This window comes from Aedes albopictus, chromosome 2, assembly GCF_035046485.1.
Source record: "Aedes albopictus strain Foshan chromosome 2, AalbF5, whole genome shotgun sequence".
Taxonomy (NCBI): Eukaryota; Metazoa; Arthropoda; class Insecta; order Diptera; family Culicidae; genus Aedes; species Aedes albopictus.
This window is the reverse complement of record NC_085137.1, coordinates 207431005-207448840: the sequence shown is the minus strand read 5'-3', so window position 1 is coordinate 207448840 and position 17836 is coordinate 207431005. Positions and strand designations below refer to the sequence as shown.

General features: G+C 41.2%; 1 protein-coding gene across 1 annotated transcript in view; it reads right to left on the bottom strand.

Annotated features, from left to right (window-relative positions):
• Positions 1 to 17836, bottom strand: part of LOC115265005 (neurotrimin) — a 370539-nt gene that overhangs the window by 12722 nt on the left and 339981 nt on the right. The window lies entirely within an intron of this gene.

Sequence of the window (17836 nt, the reverse complement as noted above, 5' to 3'; positions counted from 1 at the left end):
TTCCTTCAGGAATTCTTTCAAGGATTCCTTCAGGAATTCTTTCAAGGATTCCTTCAGGAATTCTTTCAAGGATTCCTTCAGGAATTCTTTCAAGGATTCCTTCAGGAATTCTTTCAAGGATTCCTTCAGGAATTCTTTCAAGGATTCCTTCAGGAATTCTTTCAAGGATTCCTTCAGGAATTCTTTCAAGGATTCCTTCAGGAATTCTTTCAAGGATTCCTTCAGGATTTCTTTCAAGGATTCCTTCAGGATTTCTTTCAAGGATTCCTTCAGGAATTCTTTCAAGGATTCCTTAAGGAATTCTTTCAAGGATTCCTTCAGGAATTCTTTCAAGGATTCCTTCAGGAATTCTTTCAAGGATTCCTTCAGGAATTCTTTCAAGGATTCCTTCAGGAATTCTTTCAAGGATTCCTTCAGGAATTCTTTCAAGGATTCCTTCAGGAATTCCCCTAAGGGCTCTTTCAAAAAATTTTTCAAGGATTCCTTCAGGAATTCCTTCAAGGATTCTTTCAGGACTTCCTTCAGAAATTCCTTGAAGGATTCCTCCAAGAGTTTCCTTCAAGTATTTCTTCAAGGATTTCTTTAGAACTTCCGTAAAAGATTTCTTCAGGAATTCCTTCAAGGAATCCTTGAGGAATTCCTTCAAGGATTCCTTCACGACTACCTTCAAAAATTCCTTCAGTAATTATTTCAAGGATTCCTTCAGGATTTTTTTCAAAGATTTTACCGAGATATCTTCAAGGATTCCTTCAGGAATTTCCTCAAGGGTTCCTTCATAAAATCCTTCAAGGACTCCTTCAGAATTTCCGTAAGGATTCCTTCAGAACTCCTTCCAGAAATTCCTTCAAGGATTCCTTCAGGATTTCAAGGATTCCTCCAAGAGTTTCCTTCAAGTATTCATTCAAGGGTTCCTTTAGAATTTCCGTAAAGGATTCCTTCAGGAATTCCGTCAAGGAATCCTTAAGGAATTCCTTCAAGGAGTCCTTCACGACTACCTTCAAAAATTCATTCAGTAATTATTTCAAGGATTCCTTCAGGATTTTTCTCAAAGATTTTACCGAGATATCTTCAAGGATTCCTTCAAGGATTCCTTCAAGGATTCCTTCAGTAATTCCTTTAATGATTCCTTCAGAAATTCTTTCGAGGATTCCTTCAGGAATTCTTTCAAGGATTCCTTTAGTAATTCCTTCAAGGATTCCTTCAGGAATTCCTTCAAGGATTCCTTCAGGAATTCCATCTTGGATCCCTTCAGGATTTCCATCACGGATTCCTTCAGGAATTCCTTCAAGGATTCTTTCAAGAGTTACTTCGGGATTTCCGTAAAGGATTCCTTCAGGAATTCTTTCAAGTATTCCTTCAGGAATTCCATCAAGGATTAGGAATTCCATCCTTGAGAGGATTCCATCCTTGAAGGAGGTTCTGGAGAAATCCTTGAAGAAAACTCCTGAAGGAATCTATGGAGGAATTCCTGAAGGAATCCTTGAAGGAATTCCTGAAGGAATCCTTGCAAGAGTTCCTGAAGGAATTCTTGCAGGAAATCCTGAAGGAAGACTCTTTGATGGTATTTCTGCAAAAATCTTTGAAGAAATTCCTGAAGAAATCCTTGAAGGAATTCCTGAAGGAATCCTTGAAATTATAACTGATGGAATCTTTTAAGGAATTCTTTAAAGAATCTCAGAAAGAATTCCTGAAGAAATCCTTTACGTAAATTCTAATGGAATCCTTAAAGAAATGCTTGAAGGAAACTCTTCGAGGAATCCTTGAATTCCTGGAGGAATCCTTCAAGGAATCCTTGAAGGAATTCCTGAAAGAATCCTTGAAGGAATTCCTGAAGGAATCCTTGAAAGATTTTTTGAAGGAGCCCTTGAGGGAATTCCAGTAGGAATTCCTGAAGGAATCCTTCAAAGAATTCCTGAAGGAATTCTTGAAACGATTCTTGAAGGAATCCTTGAAAGAATTCCTGAAGAAATCCTTGAAAGAATTGCTTAAGGATTTTTGGAAAGAATTCCTAAAGGAATTCTTGAAAGAATTCCTGAAGGAATGCTTGGAAGAATTCTTGAAGGAATCCTTGAAGGAATTCCTGAAGGATTCCTTGAAGGAATTCCTGAAGGATTCCTTGAAGGAATTCCTGAAGGAATCCTTGAAAGAATTCCTGAAGGAATCCTTGAAGGAATTCCTGAAGGAATCCTTGAAGGAATTCCTGAAGGAATCCTTGAAGGAATTCCTGAAGGAATCCTTGAAGGAATTCCTGAAGGAATCCTTGAAGGAATTCCTGAAGGTATCCTTGAAGGAAATCCTGAAGGAATCCTTGAAGGAAATCCTGAAGGAATCCTTGAAGGAACTCCTGAAGGAATCCTTGAAGGAACTCTTGAAGGAATCCTTGAAGGAATTTCTGAAGGAATCCTTGAAGGAATTCCTGAAGGAATCCTTGAAGGCATTCCTGAAGGAATCCTTGAAAGTATTCCTGAAGGAATTTCTAAAGGAATCCTTGAAAGCATTTCTGAAGGATTCTTTGAAGGAATCCTTGATGGAATTCCTGAAGAAATCCTTGAAGGAATGCTTGAAGAAATCCTTGATGGAATTCTTGAAGTAATCCTTGAAGGAATTTCTGAAGGAATCCTTGAAGGATTTCCTGAAGGAATCCTTGATGGAATTCCTGAAGAAATCCTTGAAAGAATTCCTGAAGGTTGAAGGAATTCCTGAAGGAATCCTTGAAGGAATTCCTGAAGGAATCCTTGAAGGAATTCCTGAAGGAATCCTTGAAGGAATTCCTGAAGTATTCCTTGAAGGAATTCCTGAAGGAACCCTTGAAGGAATTTCTGAAGGAATCCTTGAAGGAATTCCTGAAGGAATCCTTGAAGGAATTCCTGAAGGCATCCTTGAAGGAATCCGTGAAGGAATCCTTGAAGGAATTCCTGAAGAAATCCTTGAAAAGGAATTCCTGGGGAAATCCATCAGGAAACCTTAGAAGCAATCCTTGAAGGAGTTCATGAAGAAATCTCCAAATGAATTTATGAAGAAAACCTTGACAGATTTTTTTAAGAAATCCATAAAGGAAATCCTGAAGGAATCCTTGAAAGAATTCTCAAGAGAAGCCTTGTAGGAATTCTTAAAGAGATTCTTGAAGGCATTCCTGAAGAAATTCTTAAAGAAATTTATGAAGGAATTCTTGAATTAATTGCCGAAGGGATCCTTGAAGTAACCCAGGAAGGATTTCCTAAAGGAATCTTTGTGGAAATTTCTACTGAAATTCATGAAGGGATTCCCGAAGGAATCCTTGAAGGAATTCCTGAAGGCATCTTTGGAAGTAACTTCTGGAGGAATCCCCAGAGGAAACTTTAGGAATCTGGAGTAATTCTGGAAGAAATCCTGAAGGAATTCCCGGGGGAAATCCTGGATGAATTCTTTATGAGGGTTTAAAGGAAATTTCTGTTAAAATCCGGTTAAGGAACTCCTGGAGGATTCTCCGGCAGAAATTATTATGTTTCCAGTTCAAAACCGAATTAGCGACATTTTTTCTTTGACTTCCGCTGCTTTTGCCTTGCGTTAAACACAATGTCGGAAGTGGGGCGCTGTATAGAGCACCAGGTGTACAATACAGCGCCCCACTTCCGACAGTGTGTTTAACGCAAGGCAAAAGCAGCGGAAGTCAAAGAAAAAATGTCGCTAATTCGGTTTTGAACTGGAAACATAATACTGGCGGAATTCTTGAAAGATATTCCTGAAGTATTTCTCGGAAGATTCCAGTACGAATCTCCAGAGGGATCTCCTGGAGGATTAAATAGAGGGAACTCCTAAAGGAATCTCTAGAGAGAACTTCTGGAAGAATCTCCAGAAACAACTTCTGTGGGAATCCTCATTGGGAACTCCTGAAGGAATCATTAGAAGGAGCTCCTGGAGGCATCTTGAGAAGAAACTTCTTTAAAAATCCCAGGGAAATTCTGGAGGAATCCCGTAGGAAACTCCTAGAGTAATCCCAGAGGGAACTTCAGGAAGAATTTCCAGAAGGAGCTCCTGGAAGAATCTTGAACTCTTGGAGGAATCTCCAGATGGAGCTCCTGGAGAAATCCTCAGAGGAGAGCCCTGGAGGAATTACCAAAAGGAGCAGTTGAAGGAATCATCACAGGAAGCTGCTGGAGTAATCTCCCGAGGGAACTGCAGAAGAAATCCTTAGAGGATCTCGAATAGAATTTAAAATCAACTAGAACCATTAAAATAGAAGGAATGTTTTTTACTTCAGCATGGAGAAGTGAATAGATATGAATCTTAATATACAACCGGAAATCGTTCTTTCTGTAATTCATTTCAACATTTTTACTACGGTACCAACACATAAAGTTTCTATATACATTCTATGTATATTCTATATACAAAATAAAATCTGTATTCTAGTCAAATAAACAAATAAACAAACAAATAGTCATTATTCACATTCGAGAAGATAGGAACTTCTACCAGTAAAACAAAACTACGAGCTATCGTTATTAGCAGATACCACAGCTTCCGGACGAGCGACAGCTGGTCTAACTTTGGGATTCGCAATGATGCATAGATGCCCCCTGCTTTTTGCTACTGGGCATTTATCTGGAGCACAGATTCCGCGTCACTGTCATCCCGCTGGATCCGGTTTTGGGCGCCATCGTCCGTGGGTTAAACCACTCGCTAGGGAGGACTACGGGAGGAATCCTGAAGAAAAATGACGACGGTTAGAGTCCGTTGATTTTCGGGAAGAATGCACGACTTACTCAGTAATCTCCCAGTACTCCAGCAACAGATGAACACAATTCCGAGGCGTAGTGTTGCCCTTGAGGAAAGTACGCAGTGGTCATGCGGGCTTGGGCTTGATGTTCCGGTTGAAAATTCTTCGGCAATACTGTGGCCTCCGTCGGAGCATCATTTCTTTGTCTCGGCGCAATACGAGTTTGTAACATTTTGGCTTTCACTGATTTTATTTCCGGTAAACTTATTGATTCTTTTTGCTTCGGTTGTTTTCCGGAATCCAAACGTCGAACGCATTCCGGCAGATTCAAACTTAATTATTCAGTGATGTTGATTCGCTACGAAATTTTTATTCTGCGAGGCGAAAAACAAAACTCACGAAAAAGTTGTCAACAAAAACAAACTTTCGAAATGACATTGCTGTCAAATTCCTACAGTGTTGCCAGAAAAGGTTCATTCGAGCAGCAAATTCGAGCAGTTGTATCATGATATTCAGAATATCACGTTCGGGAAGGTGATATTGGAGGTGTCAAAAATGTATGGCTATATCACGTTCCAGAAACATGATATTGGCCTTGTATCACCAAAACCGCTTGTATCATGATACAACGGCGTAGTCTGAACATAGCATTATTGTGCATCCTGGTTTTGGCTCGGTTTCTGCGTTCGTTGGTCGAAGGATGATGCGATTGGCAGGAGGCACACTTTGTTTACAGGACGGAGGAAACGACCCGTTGGTGTTTGGAGCGTCACTACTCTGACAATGCCATCCGGACCGGGATGAGTTTGATGAATCCGTGCTGTGGGCCATTTCATCGGTGGGCTATTTTCGTCACAGAGAAGAACCAGCTGATTTTCTTCAATTTGGACCGGAGGAGAAAGCCATTTGGATCGTGGTTGCAAGGTGGAAAGATACTCCAAATGCCACCGTTTCCATAGTTGCTGAAACAGTTTTTGTACATGGTGCCACTTGGTGAGCCGATTGGATGCAATTTCGGTACAGTTCACATCGGGGACTGATTTGAGTGCAGATCCGGTCAGAAAATGGCCAGGTGTCAACGGTTCGTAGTCCGTCGGATCGTCACTAAGGGCCACAAGTGGTCTCGAATTTAAACAGGCTTCAATTTGGCAGAGAAGAGTTTCCATATCGTCAAATGGTAGAGTGTTGGTTCCAAGGACTCGGACGAAATGCTTTTGGGCTGATTGAATAGCGGCCTCCCAGAGGCCACCGAAGTTCGATGCATGAGGCGGATTGAAGTGCCAGCGGATTTGATGAGCGTTGCACTCCTGGGCGACTGCCTTCCGGTATTCCTTGCTGTTTACCAATTGCTTGAGCTCATTTGCGGCCCCCACAAAGTTCCTCCCATTATCGCTGTATAGGTCAGCACATAATCCTCGGCGAGAAACGAAACGGCGAAGGGATTGAATAAACTTAGCGGTGCTCAAGTCTGCCACTAATTCCAAGTGCACCGCTTTGGTGCAGAAGCAGATGAAGACAGCGACGTAGGCCTTTCCTGGTGCTGCCCGGCGGTGTGTTGGTTTGAGACGAATCGGTCCCCAATAGTCTACTCCTGTCACAGAGAAGGGGCGACTCGCTGTTATCCGTGGTGCTGGTAGTTCCGCCATGAATTGCTCCAGGCGCTTTGGACGGGCTTTAAAACAGACGATGCAGTTGTGGACCACACTTTTGGCCAGACTTCTGGCCCCTATGACCCAGTACCGCTGCCGCAGTATGCTTATGAGAAGTTGAGGAGCTGCATGAAGATGACGTTCGTGGTAGTTGCGGATTAGGAGGAGCGAGAGTGGATGCGATCGTGGTAGAAGTATTTGGTGCTTGGTATCATATGGTTGGACGGCGTTTCCCAGTCTGCCTCCGATTCGAATTAGTTGCTCTGAAGAAACAAACGGGTGAAACCATTTCAGCCGGGACTTCGGCGAAACCGGCAGATTGTTCCACAGCTGCTTCCATTCTTGGCTGAATGCTTGTTGTTGAACTAAACGAATGATGCTATTTTCAGATTCCATCAGCTCATCAATGTTGAGAAGCGAGGTTTGTTGACGGGTAGCATTTCGGCAATTACGGAGGAATCGATGGCAATAAGCGATTACTCGAATGAGACGGGAATAATCTGAAAATTTGCCAACGACTTCGTCCACGAACGATGGATCGGCTGGAGCTGACGGTGCCGCTGCTGCTAACCGACGTGCTTCTTCCATTGCCTCCAACGGTTGTTCGGATGCTGGGTGACTAATCGGCCAATGACACTGATGTTGTTTTAACCACTGCGGCCCATGCCACCACAGGTCGAAGTCGATGATGGTTCCGGCGGTCAATCCACGGGACAAGCAGTCGGCAGGGTTCTCGGTACCGGAGATGTGATGCCAGGAGCAGTTCGGAGTGGCAAGTTGGATTTTCGACGTGCGATTTGCCACAAAGGTGCCCCATGCAGAAGGCGATGCGTTGATCCAGCAAAGTGCTACGGTGCTGTCGAGCCAGAAGTAGCATTTGGCATCAAGTTGGAGAGATGATTTGACCTTTTCGTATAGTTCAGCAGCCAATAATGCGCCACATAGTTCGAGTCGTGGAATGCTAAGTTGTTTAAGGGGGGCTACTCGAGATTTGGCGGATAACAGGGACACCTTTACCACTCCAGCAGCGTTGGTTGATCGGATGTAGGCGCAGGTTCCGTAAGCTAACTGTGAAGCGTCGGCAAAGATGTGGATTTGAATGGTTTCCGCTTCTGGCAGAAGAATGCAACGGTTGATGCGTAGATTATTGAGATTGGGCAGTCCTGATTGGTAGTCGGCCCATTGATCCTGATACTCTTTCGGTAGTTCTCGATCCCAGGTCCATGTTGTCCCTTCTTCGTCCTTCAACGTCCACAACTTCTGCATGAACACCTTGGCTGTTGTCACCACTGGTCCCACTAAGCCAAGTGGGTCGTAGAGACGAGCAATAAGAGAGAGAGCGCGCCTTTTTGTGAGTGGCTGATGTAGTGGATTAGGAGGAACTTCTATTTTGTAACGAAGGCAATCCGTAGCTGGTTCCCAATAGAGTCCGAGCGTTTTTATGACCTGATCACGATCCAGCTCCACAGAGTTCTTTAGAGCTCGGTTTTCAGAGGGAATTCCGTCGAGTGCGGCTTCGTCGTTCGATGCCCATTTGCGTAGTTGAAATCCGCCCTTTGCCAGGAGTGCTTCTAGCTGGTTGCGGAGGACTATTACTTCAGCTGTGTTTTTTCCGCCAGAAAACAGATCGTCCACGTAAAAATCCTTTTTAAGAACAGGTGCAGCTACTGGGTAGTTGGAACCTTCGTCGTCGGCCAGTTGAATCAGCACCCTAGTGGCAAGGAACGGTGCGCTAGAAGTTCCATAAGTTACGGTTTTCAACTCGTAGGTCTCCATTGGCTGATCCGGGGATGGCTTCCACACAATGAGCTGTACTGACGTGTCACGAGGATCAACGAGTATTTGACGATACATCATCTTCACGTCGGCAACAATCATGACCTGATGTTTTCGGGAGCGCATAATGATTGATCGGATGTCCTCTTGAACGGTTGGTCCCACCATGAGCGCGTCATTTAAGGATGGCCCTGAGGGAGTCTTACACGATGCGTCGAAGACAACTCTTAGTTTCGTAGTGGAGCTCTCCTCGCGAAGCACAGCGTGATGCGGAAGATAAAACCGCTTGGTGGTCGGTTCTTCGTATTCGTGTATGCGTTGCATGTGTCCAAGATCGTTGTACTCGTCGATGAACGCCTTGTATTGGTGGTGAAGATCGGGATTACGGACCAGACGAGTTTGTAGAAGATGGAACCGCCGAACAGCAGTTCGGCGATTGTCACTTAGTTGGTCAAGGATGCCTTCCTTGAACGGCAATCGAACTATGTACCTTCCCTCAGAGGTACGAGTTACGGTTCGACAGAAATGTTCTTCACAGGCTTGTTCTTCTACGGAATACGGTTTGTATGAGTCATCTTCCTCGATTTTCCAGAACTTTTCCATAAGCTGATGGATGTCAGCGACGGTGGCAATGTTGGCGACAACTGGCGGACTGGATGCGCTAACCGTGGACTTCCCTGACACGACCCAACCAAAAACCGAGTTTACCAGAACTGGAAGATGCTCGCCGAGGTGGATTCGACCCGGGACACGGAACAATTCAAAAAAGATTTCTGCGCCCAGAATGATGTCAACCGGGGTGGTTTTATCGAACGACGGATCAGCCAAGTTAATACCGGGTGGAAATTCCCACGTCGAAGTCTCGATTGACGTGGTAGGTAGGTCGACAGTGACTCTGGGAAGAACTAGCATTTCAACAGTGGTGGTGTAGTCGCCGACACGTGAACGGATGGTGGACGAAAACTTCTGTTTGGCTTGCGTTGACGATTGGCCGATTCCACTGATTGGCAGATAGATTTTCTTCCGCTGGACCTTCATGCGCTGCGCAAAGCGTTCAGTTACAAAGCAGCACTCACTTCCCGAGTCAAGCAGGGCGCGCCCAATGTGCTCGGCGCCGCTGTCGTCAACGAGGATAATCATGGCTGTAGCTAGAAGGACGAGTTTTTGTTGATGGCTGGCGGAAGAACAACTGACGGATTCAACTGTTGCAGAGGCAGAGTTAATCGGGGATTCAAGGCTTGGAGATGATTCGGTGGTTTTAGGATGCTGGTGATCCGCTGGTTTCGAAGTAGGCTGGTTGGTTGAGTTGTTCGAACACAGTAAAGTGTGATGCCGGCCCCGACACTTGCGGCAGTTCGTTGACGAAGAACAATCCCTTGACTGATGGCCCTTTCTCAAGCAGTTCCTACACAGCTGATGTCTACGGACCTCCTTTTCCTTGTCCTCGAGTGACAGCTTCGAAAAGGTCCCACACAAATACAGAGGATGATGTTCTGAACAGGCAAGACACTTTCGCAGATTAACCTGACTGGCTCCGTGACTCGAAACCGAACGCTGGGCTGGTCTTTTTATATGGGTAGAGGACGGAGTATCGACGACCTTTACTTGCATGGACTGAAGCACGGTGACGCGCCGCTGGATGAATTCTGTTAAATCCTTGAATTTGACGGTCTGCTGCGACGTTGAGTGTTCCTCCCAGTCCCTACGGGTTGTTGAATCGAGCCGGGTGCTGAGCATGCGAACTAGCAAGATGTCCCAGTGTTCTGTTCGCTCCCCAAGTTTGTGTAGAATCTTCACATTAGCCTCGAAACGCTCCACCAAATTGTGAAGTTCTGTAGCCGATTCACGTTTTAGTGCCGAAAAGTCGAAGAGTGCATCAACATAGGTCTGCTTGAGTCTTGCTGGATTCTGGAAATGCTTTAGTAGCAGGTTCCAAGCCACGGAGTAGTTATCGGCGCTCAGCGGAATCGACTGGATGAGTTGAAGTGCCGAATGGGATAGTGACGACCGCAAATAATAAAATTTTTGAATATTGGAGAGACTGGTGGAAGAATGGACTAACGAGATGTACAAATCGTGGAACACCAGCCAATTTTCCAATTTTCCATCGAATAACGGAAGTTTGACGTCCGGCAATCGCACATGCGAAGCGGACATAGGGAAGTGCGCCTCTGAATGAGTGGGAGACGTAGCGGATTGGTTTAACGGAGCTTTATTGTGGGCTAGTAGGAAGCCCTTTATCCGATAGTAGGACGATTCCAGCGTCGTCCGCTCTTTAATGTGGGCATCCAGGGAGTTTTCATCGAGCGACTCAAGTTCACTCTGTGCGATGCCGTAGTCCATCCACAGCCTGTTGAGACTCTCCAAGCGCACGGGTATCTCATCGGATTGCGTCTCTTCATCGAATTCGTCGACGAAGGTCATGATGAGGCTCAAAGAAGCTGTCAAGCTCTTAAGCCGCATCTTGAGCGTCTTGATACGGCGTTCGGTGGACATCACAGCAACCGACGAGATTCTGGGAACGAATGGACAAGCGTAGCACACACGAGTGGGGAAATAGGGAGTTTGGAGTACTAATTACCTGCTAGAGGCAATGTGATTGCCTTGAAAATTCAATTACAGCTGGGTCGTCGTCGCACGGCGGACGATTCTCGAAGAAACTATGGCGGCGGTTGTCGATCGTTCTAGAACCTTCCAGATGGTACTATAGCGGATGATGGCAACTCGTGGCCACAGGACTGCCGGACTTACGGAGTTTCGACGTAATCCGGCTCGAAGGACCAGATGTCAAGTAGCGCAGCGAGCAACAGGACGGGAGGGATGACCAGTCGAGGCGGTTCCAGGATCTTCAGCGGTAAGTTTCAACGGTAAGTATCACCACTAACTTTTCTTCTTTCCAGGTTCTTCTTCCAGCACAATAGGTACGCTCCGCAGGTAAGTAAGCACACGCGTTAACTTTTATTTAAACGATTTAATTTCTCACTACTTTTAACTTAATTTATTTCAACTTAATTTTAACTTCATGCAAAATTCACTATTAATTTCTTCAGTTTGTTGACACTCGATGACGTCTGGATGGATCTTGCAGCAAAAAAGAGGATGACACATGTCACCGATTTCCCTTAAATAGCAAGGTGCCCGGAAGAAGGTGTGCAGCCATGCTATTTCTCCTTTTCTCCTTTTTTGGGCCATTATCGGTGTCGACGAACGGTGGGTGAATTGGTCCCGTGTTTCATCTGCTCACGTGTAGATGGCGCGATAATCGATTTCTTTCTCATTCGTGCATTTCGGGTACTTTCGTTTCTCCGTGTGGATGCACGAACACAGGGATTCCAACTTGGATTCATAAAGAAAATTTTCCAGGGTTCTTTTCAGCGATTCCTTCAGGGATCCCTCTTCATATTCCTCCAGGAATTCATGCAGGCATTCCTCAAATATAGGAAAATTCTCCAGAAAATTCACCAGGAATTGATCTAGAAATTCCTCCATAAATTCTGTCATAAATTCATCCAAGAATTTCTCTATGAAATCCTTCAGGGATCCCTTCAAAAATTCTTCAAGGATTATCTCTACGAAGACCCTTTGAAATTTTTCTAGGGATTCCTTCAGGAATTCTTCCAGATTTTCCTCCAGTAATTGCTGCAGCGATTCCTTCAGAAATTCTGCAAAGAAAATTCTTCCAGAAACTTCTTCGGGGATTTCTGCACGAATTTCTCTAAGGATTTCTCCAGGGATTTTTCAAAAATTCCCTTGAGGATTTCTTCATGAATTCCTCAAGAAATTCCTCTAGAAATTCCTCCAGGAACTTTTCAAGATTTTTACAAATTTTTACAAAAAAATCTCCCAGAGTTCCTTTAGCCATTCCTCCAAAAATTCGTCCAATAACTATTTCAATGATTCCTCTAGGGGATTCCTCCAAGTAATCTTCCAGATATTCCTCCAGAAATTCTCACAGAAATATCTCCAGGAATTCCTCTAGGATTTAGTCTAGGAATTGCTCCAGAAACTCCTGCAGAAAAATCTCCAGGAAATGCCCCAGGAATTTCTTCAGGAGATGATACAAAAATTGCTCCTGGACATTCTTCAGAAATTATGTCAGCAATTTCTCCAGGCATTTCTCCAGAAAATCCTTTAGGAAATTCTCCAGGAATACCTTAAGGATTTCTTAGGAATTCCTACAGGCATTTCTCCAAGAATTACTCCAAATATTGTTTCAAGAATTGTTTCAATGATTCCTCCTGGGATTTCTCCATGAATTTCTCCAGGGCGTTTCTCAAGAATTCCTCCAGGAAATCCTTCGAAGATTCCTCCAAGAAATACTTCAAATATTCATCCAAGCAATCGTTCAGAAATTCCTCTAAGAATCTTCTAGGGATTTCTTCAGAAATCCTTCCAGGATTTTTTCCAGGGATACTTTCAGGAATTCCTCTAGAAATTCCTCTAGGAGTTGCTTCAGGAATTCCTCCTGGGATTTCTCACAAATTTCTCTAAGAATTCCACTAGGCATTAGTTCAGTAATTCCTTCGAAAATTTCAGAAATTCCCCTAGAAAATCCTTCAGGAATTTTTCAAGGGATTTTTGCAGAAAAATAAATTTTCCAGATTTCCTTTAGAGATATCTCCAAAAATTCATCCAGTAATTCTTTCAAGAATTTCTCTAGAGATTCATCCAGGAATTCCTTCAAGGATTCCTCCAACACTTCTCACAGGAATACTTCTAGAATTTCCTCCAGGCATTCCTTCAGGATTTTATCAAGGAATTTCTCCAGGAACTCCTCCGGGAATAACTCCAGGAATTTTTTCAGGAATTCTTCCAGGAAATGCTCCTGGACATCTTGCAGATTTCAGATTTTTCCAGAGATTCTTCCGGGAAATTCTTCGAAAATTCATCCAGGAAATCCTCCAGAAATTCCTCTAAGGATTCTTCCAGGAAATCCTTCTGAAATTTCTCAAGGGATTTTTCTAGAAATTTCTCCAGAAGTTCCTTCCAGAATTCCTCTGGATATTTCACCAGGAGTTGCTCCAAGAGCTCCATCAGGTATTTATCCAGGAATTGCTACTGGGTCTCATCCAAGAATTCCTCAGGGGGTTACGCCAGGAATTCATTTAAAAGTTGTTCCATGCATTCCTTCAGGATTCTCTCTAGAGATTTTTTCAGGAATTGCTTCAGACATTCCTCCAGGAATTCCTTCACGGATTACTCCAAGAATTTCTTCAGAGGTTCTTTCAGTAATTCCTCCAAGACTTTCTCTAGGAATTCCTTAAGAGATTTCGTCAAAAACTTTTCTAGGGATCCCTCCCATAATTCCTTCAGGATTTTTTTTATGAAATTACTCCAAGGAACCCTCATGAAATTTATATAGGATATCTTCTAGGAATTCCTCAAAAGATTTCTTCAAAAATTTCTCGAAGGACTCCTCCCAGAGTTTATCCAATAATTCCTCTTGATATAGTTTTAGATAATACTCCAGTGATTCCTTCGGAAATTCTTATGGCATTTTTCCAGAAAGTCTTCCAGGGATTGCTCGTGGAATTCTACAAGTGATATCTTCAGAAATTCCTCTCAGGTTCTTTTCTAAAATGTGGTAAGAAGTTCCTTCAGAAGTTTCAGAAGTTCTTCAGTCATCTTTTGCAGGGATGTACCCACGAATTTCTCCAGGATTATTTGATTTTTTTTTATTATTTCAACAATTTCTGGAGGAATTTATGCAGCGAATAGTATTGAAAGATAATTTAATAAAGATGCATACAAGAACCAGGAAATTATCCAAGGATTCTTTCAGTAACCCCTCCAGCAATTTCTTCAGAAGTTTACTCAGCGATTCCATTAGTATTTTTTTTCAATAAGCGAGACTATTAGTCCTCCAGGGAATCTTTCAAGCAACACACATGCCACAAAAAAGTCACGGCAGGGCAGGTTTTTGATTATGCAGAAGTCACAATGACTTACTATAAACATCTAGATACTTACATGCTAAAAGTGCTTTCATACATTTCTCCAGCGAATCCTTCAGGAATTCACCCAGGAAAGACTCTTTCGGAATTCTCCCATGAATTCATCCCGAAATTTCTCTCAAAAATGCAGCAGGAATTCCTCCAGGAAATTCTTCTCAAATTCCTCCAAACATTTTTCTTTGAATAAACTCTAGGATGTTTTGAATTCTTCTAAGGATCCTTCTGGAAATACGTTCATTGACATTTCTGTCGGATTATGCTCTGACATTAGTGCATGCAGTATACCCGAGCAGGAGAAAATAGCTGAAGAATAACAAACTCAGGTATGGAAAACAGAATACCAACAACCTGAATGAGGTATTAAGCAGCCCTGCATAAGAGGTAAAATACCTAAAATAATAACTGGTGGGTATTCTGTACATAACACGTGAATCATGACATCAGGTATGGCAATACCTAAATAATGATCGGCTATTTTTTCATACAAATAGCGATTATTCCATAATTGAATAATACCTCATGCAGTCATCAAAACCAAACCAATAACTGGTTGAGGTATTTTATTAATACCTACAAAATACCAAAGTAAGTTATTTTCAGTACCAGGATAACCTACCAATACCTAGTCTAGGTATGATACCTGACTTTGGAGTTATGTGTCAGTTATTCGCTCCTGCTCGGGTATGGGTATATAATACCACCTTTAGAGAGATTCCAGTAAGGATGTACTCGGAACAATTCAACTGAAGGTTATTTCAAAATAACTATACAAAGAGGATACCGCTAACGTTCGTTGTGTTTTCACCAAAAATAAAAAAATCTGTATTTTACGTAATTTTGTGAAGATATTGTAGTTCAAATAGTTCCTCATTCTCACAATCATTCTGAGAATGTATTCTTATGTACTTGATTATTTCCATGCAAAAAAGCAATAAGGTTGTCACGATTGATGCTGAGCTCGAACTTAAAATACATTTATCTTGCATTATACCTGTGGTTTTCAACCAGGGGGAATTCCCCCATAGGAGGGAATTTCGTACTTTTATGCGGGGAATTGCAGATTCCAGAATATTATCTTATGATTTTATCTAAAGAACGAAGAAACAATTTTCAACATTGAAAATTTTCAGTGTATCGTGAATCATCGTCGTCAAAATGTAAGTGTACACTCTCAGAAAAAATCATGTAAATTTAAGTTCACTTGAATGCACATAAAAGGAGCGGCCCGTTTGACACTAATTTACGTCTTCCATCACAAATAAAATCGAGCTAGCAATCGCTAGAGCTGAAGCGAGAGATAAAACATGTGTAAGTAAAACCCTGTATTTCACGTAATTTTTTGAAGATTTTGTAGTTTTCAAGAATCATACTTATCATACGCATGTTGAGTTCCAACCACAAATACAAACTTGTATAATACAGGAAGTTTGTATTTGTGGTTGGAAATTGTGAAAACTGTGCAGTTTTTATGATTCATACTTCTCCCTATCGCTGTGGAAATGTATTCTTATGTATGTATGTGATTGTTTTGAAGCAATGAGAGACATGGATTGTTGCGACGGACGTGAAGTGTAAAACTGAAAATACAAATTTCCAGTATTTCACGTAATATTGTGGTTTTTTTAGTTCCTAAGATTTACACATTTCACATTCGTTTTGAAAAAGTATTCTTATGCACATGCGATTGTTCTCAAGCAATAAAACACAGGGGTTGTTACGGCAAATGTAAAGTTCGAACCGAATATACTTATTTTCTGTATTATACGTAATTTTGTGAAGATTTTGTATTTTTTAAGATTCACACTTCTCACTTTCGCGTTGAAAAGTATTCTTATGTACACGTGATTGTTTTCAAGCAATAAAACACTAGGTTTGTCGCGATGAATACGAAGTTTAAATCGAATATACAAATTTCCTGTATTATACGTGATTTTGTGAAAATGTTGCAGTTCCTAAGAAATACACTATTCACAATCGTTCGGAAAAAGTTTTCTCATGAACACGTGATTGTTTTCAAGCAATAAAACACAGGGGTTGTCGCGATGAATATAAAGTTCAAACCGAATGTACAAATTTTCTGTATTGTACGTAGTTTTGTGAAGATTTTGTAGTTTTTATGATTCACACTTGTCCCCATTTATATGTAAATGTATTCTTATGTACACGTGATTATTATCAAGCAATATAACATACGGATTGTTGCGATGGACGTAAAGTTCAAACTGAAAACACAAATTTCCTGTATTATACGTGATTTTATGAAAATTTTGTAGCTTCTAAGATTTACACTTTTCGCAATCATTTGGAAAAAGATTTCTCGTGTGCACGTGATTGGTTTCAAGCAATAAAACACAAGGGTTGTCGCGGTGAATACAAAGTTCAAACCGAATAAGGAGTGTATCGGAAAGTAGTTGAAAATGTTCAGGATGCTCTATCTCGAAGCTAGGTTGGTCTTTTCATTTCGGTTCTTCTATGAAATCTCCACAATATAGTTATATTAAGAACAGCTTGGAAAAATTTGGAAAATGTTTAGTATTATTCAAAATAAGGTTAAATGAATAAACCTCACAAAATAAAAATCTGCACAAAATGCAATTTTGTTAAGATTTTTCAACATTTCAAAAATCTGTAGCGAATAAAATTTGTACGATGAAAATTCTGGAAAATATTGAAGCTTGGTAACAGTTATGTACACATTACATATCATTTAACACCGACTTTCAAAATTCATATTTTCGATAGAAAAATCTCCTATATCTAAAAAATGGTCCACTCCAAAAAACGTCTATTTCTTGGTCAAACTTTGAAGTTCTGCTTTTAATATCTTAAAAGATTATAAATTTCTATTTTTTGCTCTAACTTACTCGTCCATAAATTCAAAAACATACCCCATTTAAAAAAATGCGAATTTTTCATTTTATATATTTTTTATTTGCGTAAACATGATTTGGAGGAGCATCGAAAAAAGGGGTTCCTCAAAAATGGCCTTTTTTCATTTTTAAGAATTGCGCTTAAATGCAGTGGATATTTTTCTTGAAAAAAGTAATTTGCCTATATCATGAGGATTCTGGAGCTTATTATATTTGCACAAAAAAGTTAACAATTTTCGAACATTATCGAACTTTTTTGACAATTTCATTTTTTTAGAAGGTGTGCAAAAATTTAAAAACATGCGTTCAGTAGTCTAGGTTAAAAACCTAGTTAAAAGAACATTTTTAGAAAATAATAAAAGCCATTTATTTTTTCAAGGATTTATACAGTATCTCCAAAAATAAAATTACTTAAAAGTTGTTTTAAACTATTTTTGAGGCTATTGTAAACATTTTCAACTACTTTACGATACACTCCTTATACAAATTTTCTGTATTGTACGTAATTTTGTGAAGATTTTGTAGTTTTTACGATTCACACTTGTCCCCATTGATCTGTAAATGTATTCTTATGTACACGTGATTGTTTTCAAGTAATATAACATGGGGATTGTCGCGATGAACGTGAAGTTCAAACTGAAAATACTAATTTCCTGTATTATACGTGATTTTATGAAAATTTTGTAGTTTCTGAGATTCACACTTTTCACAATCGTTTGGAAAAAGATTTCTCATGTGCACGTGATTGGTTTCAAGCAATAAAACACAGGGGTTGTCGCGATGAATACACAGTTCAAATCGAATATACAAATTTTCTGTATTGTACGTTATTTTGTGAAGATTTTGTAGTTTTTATGATTCACACTTGTCCCTATTTATCTGTAAATG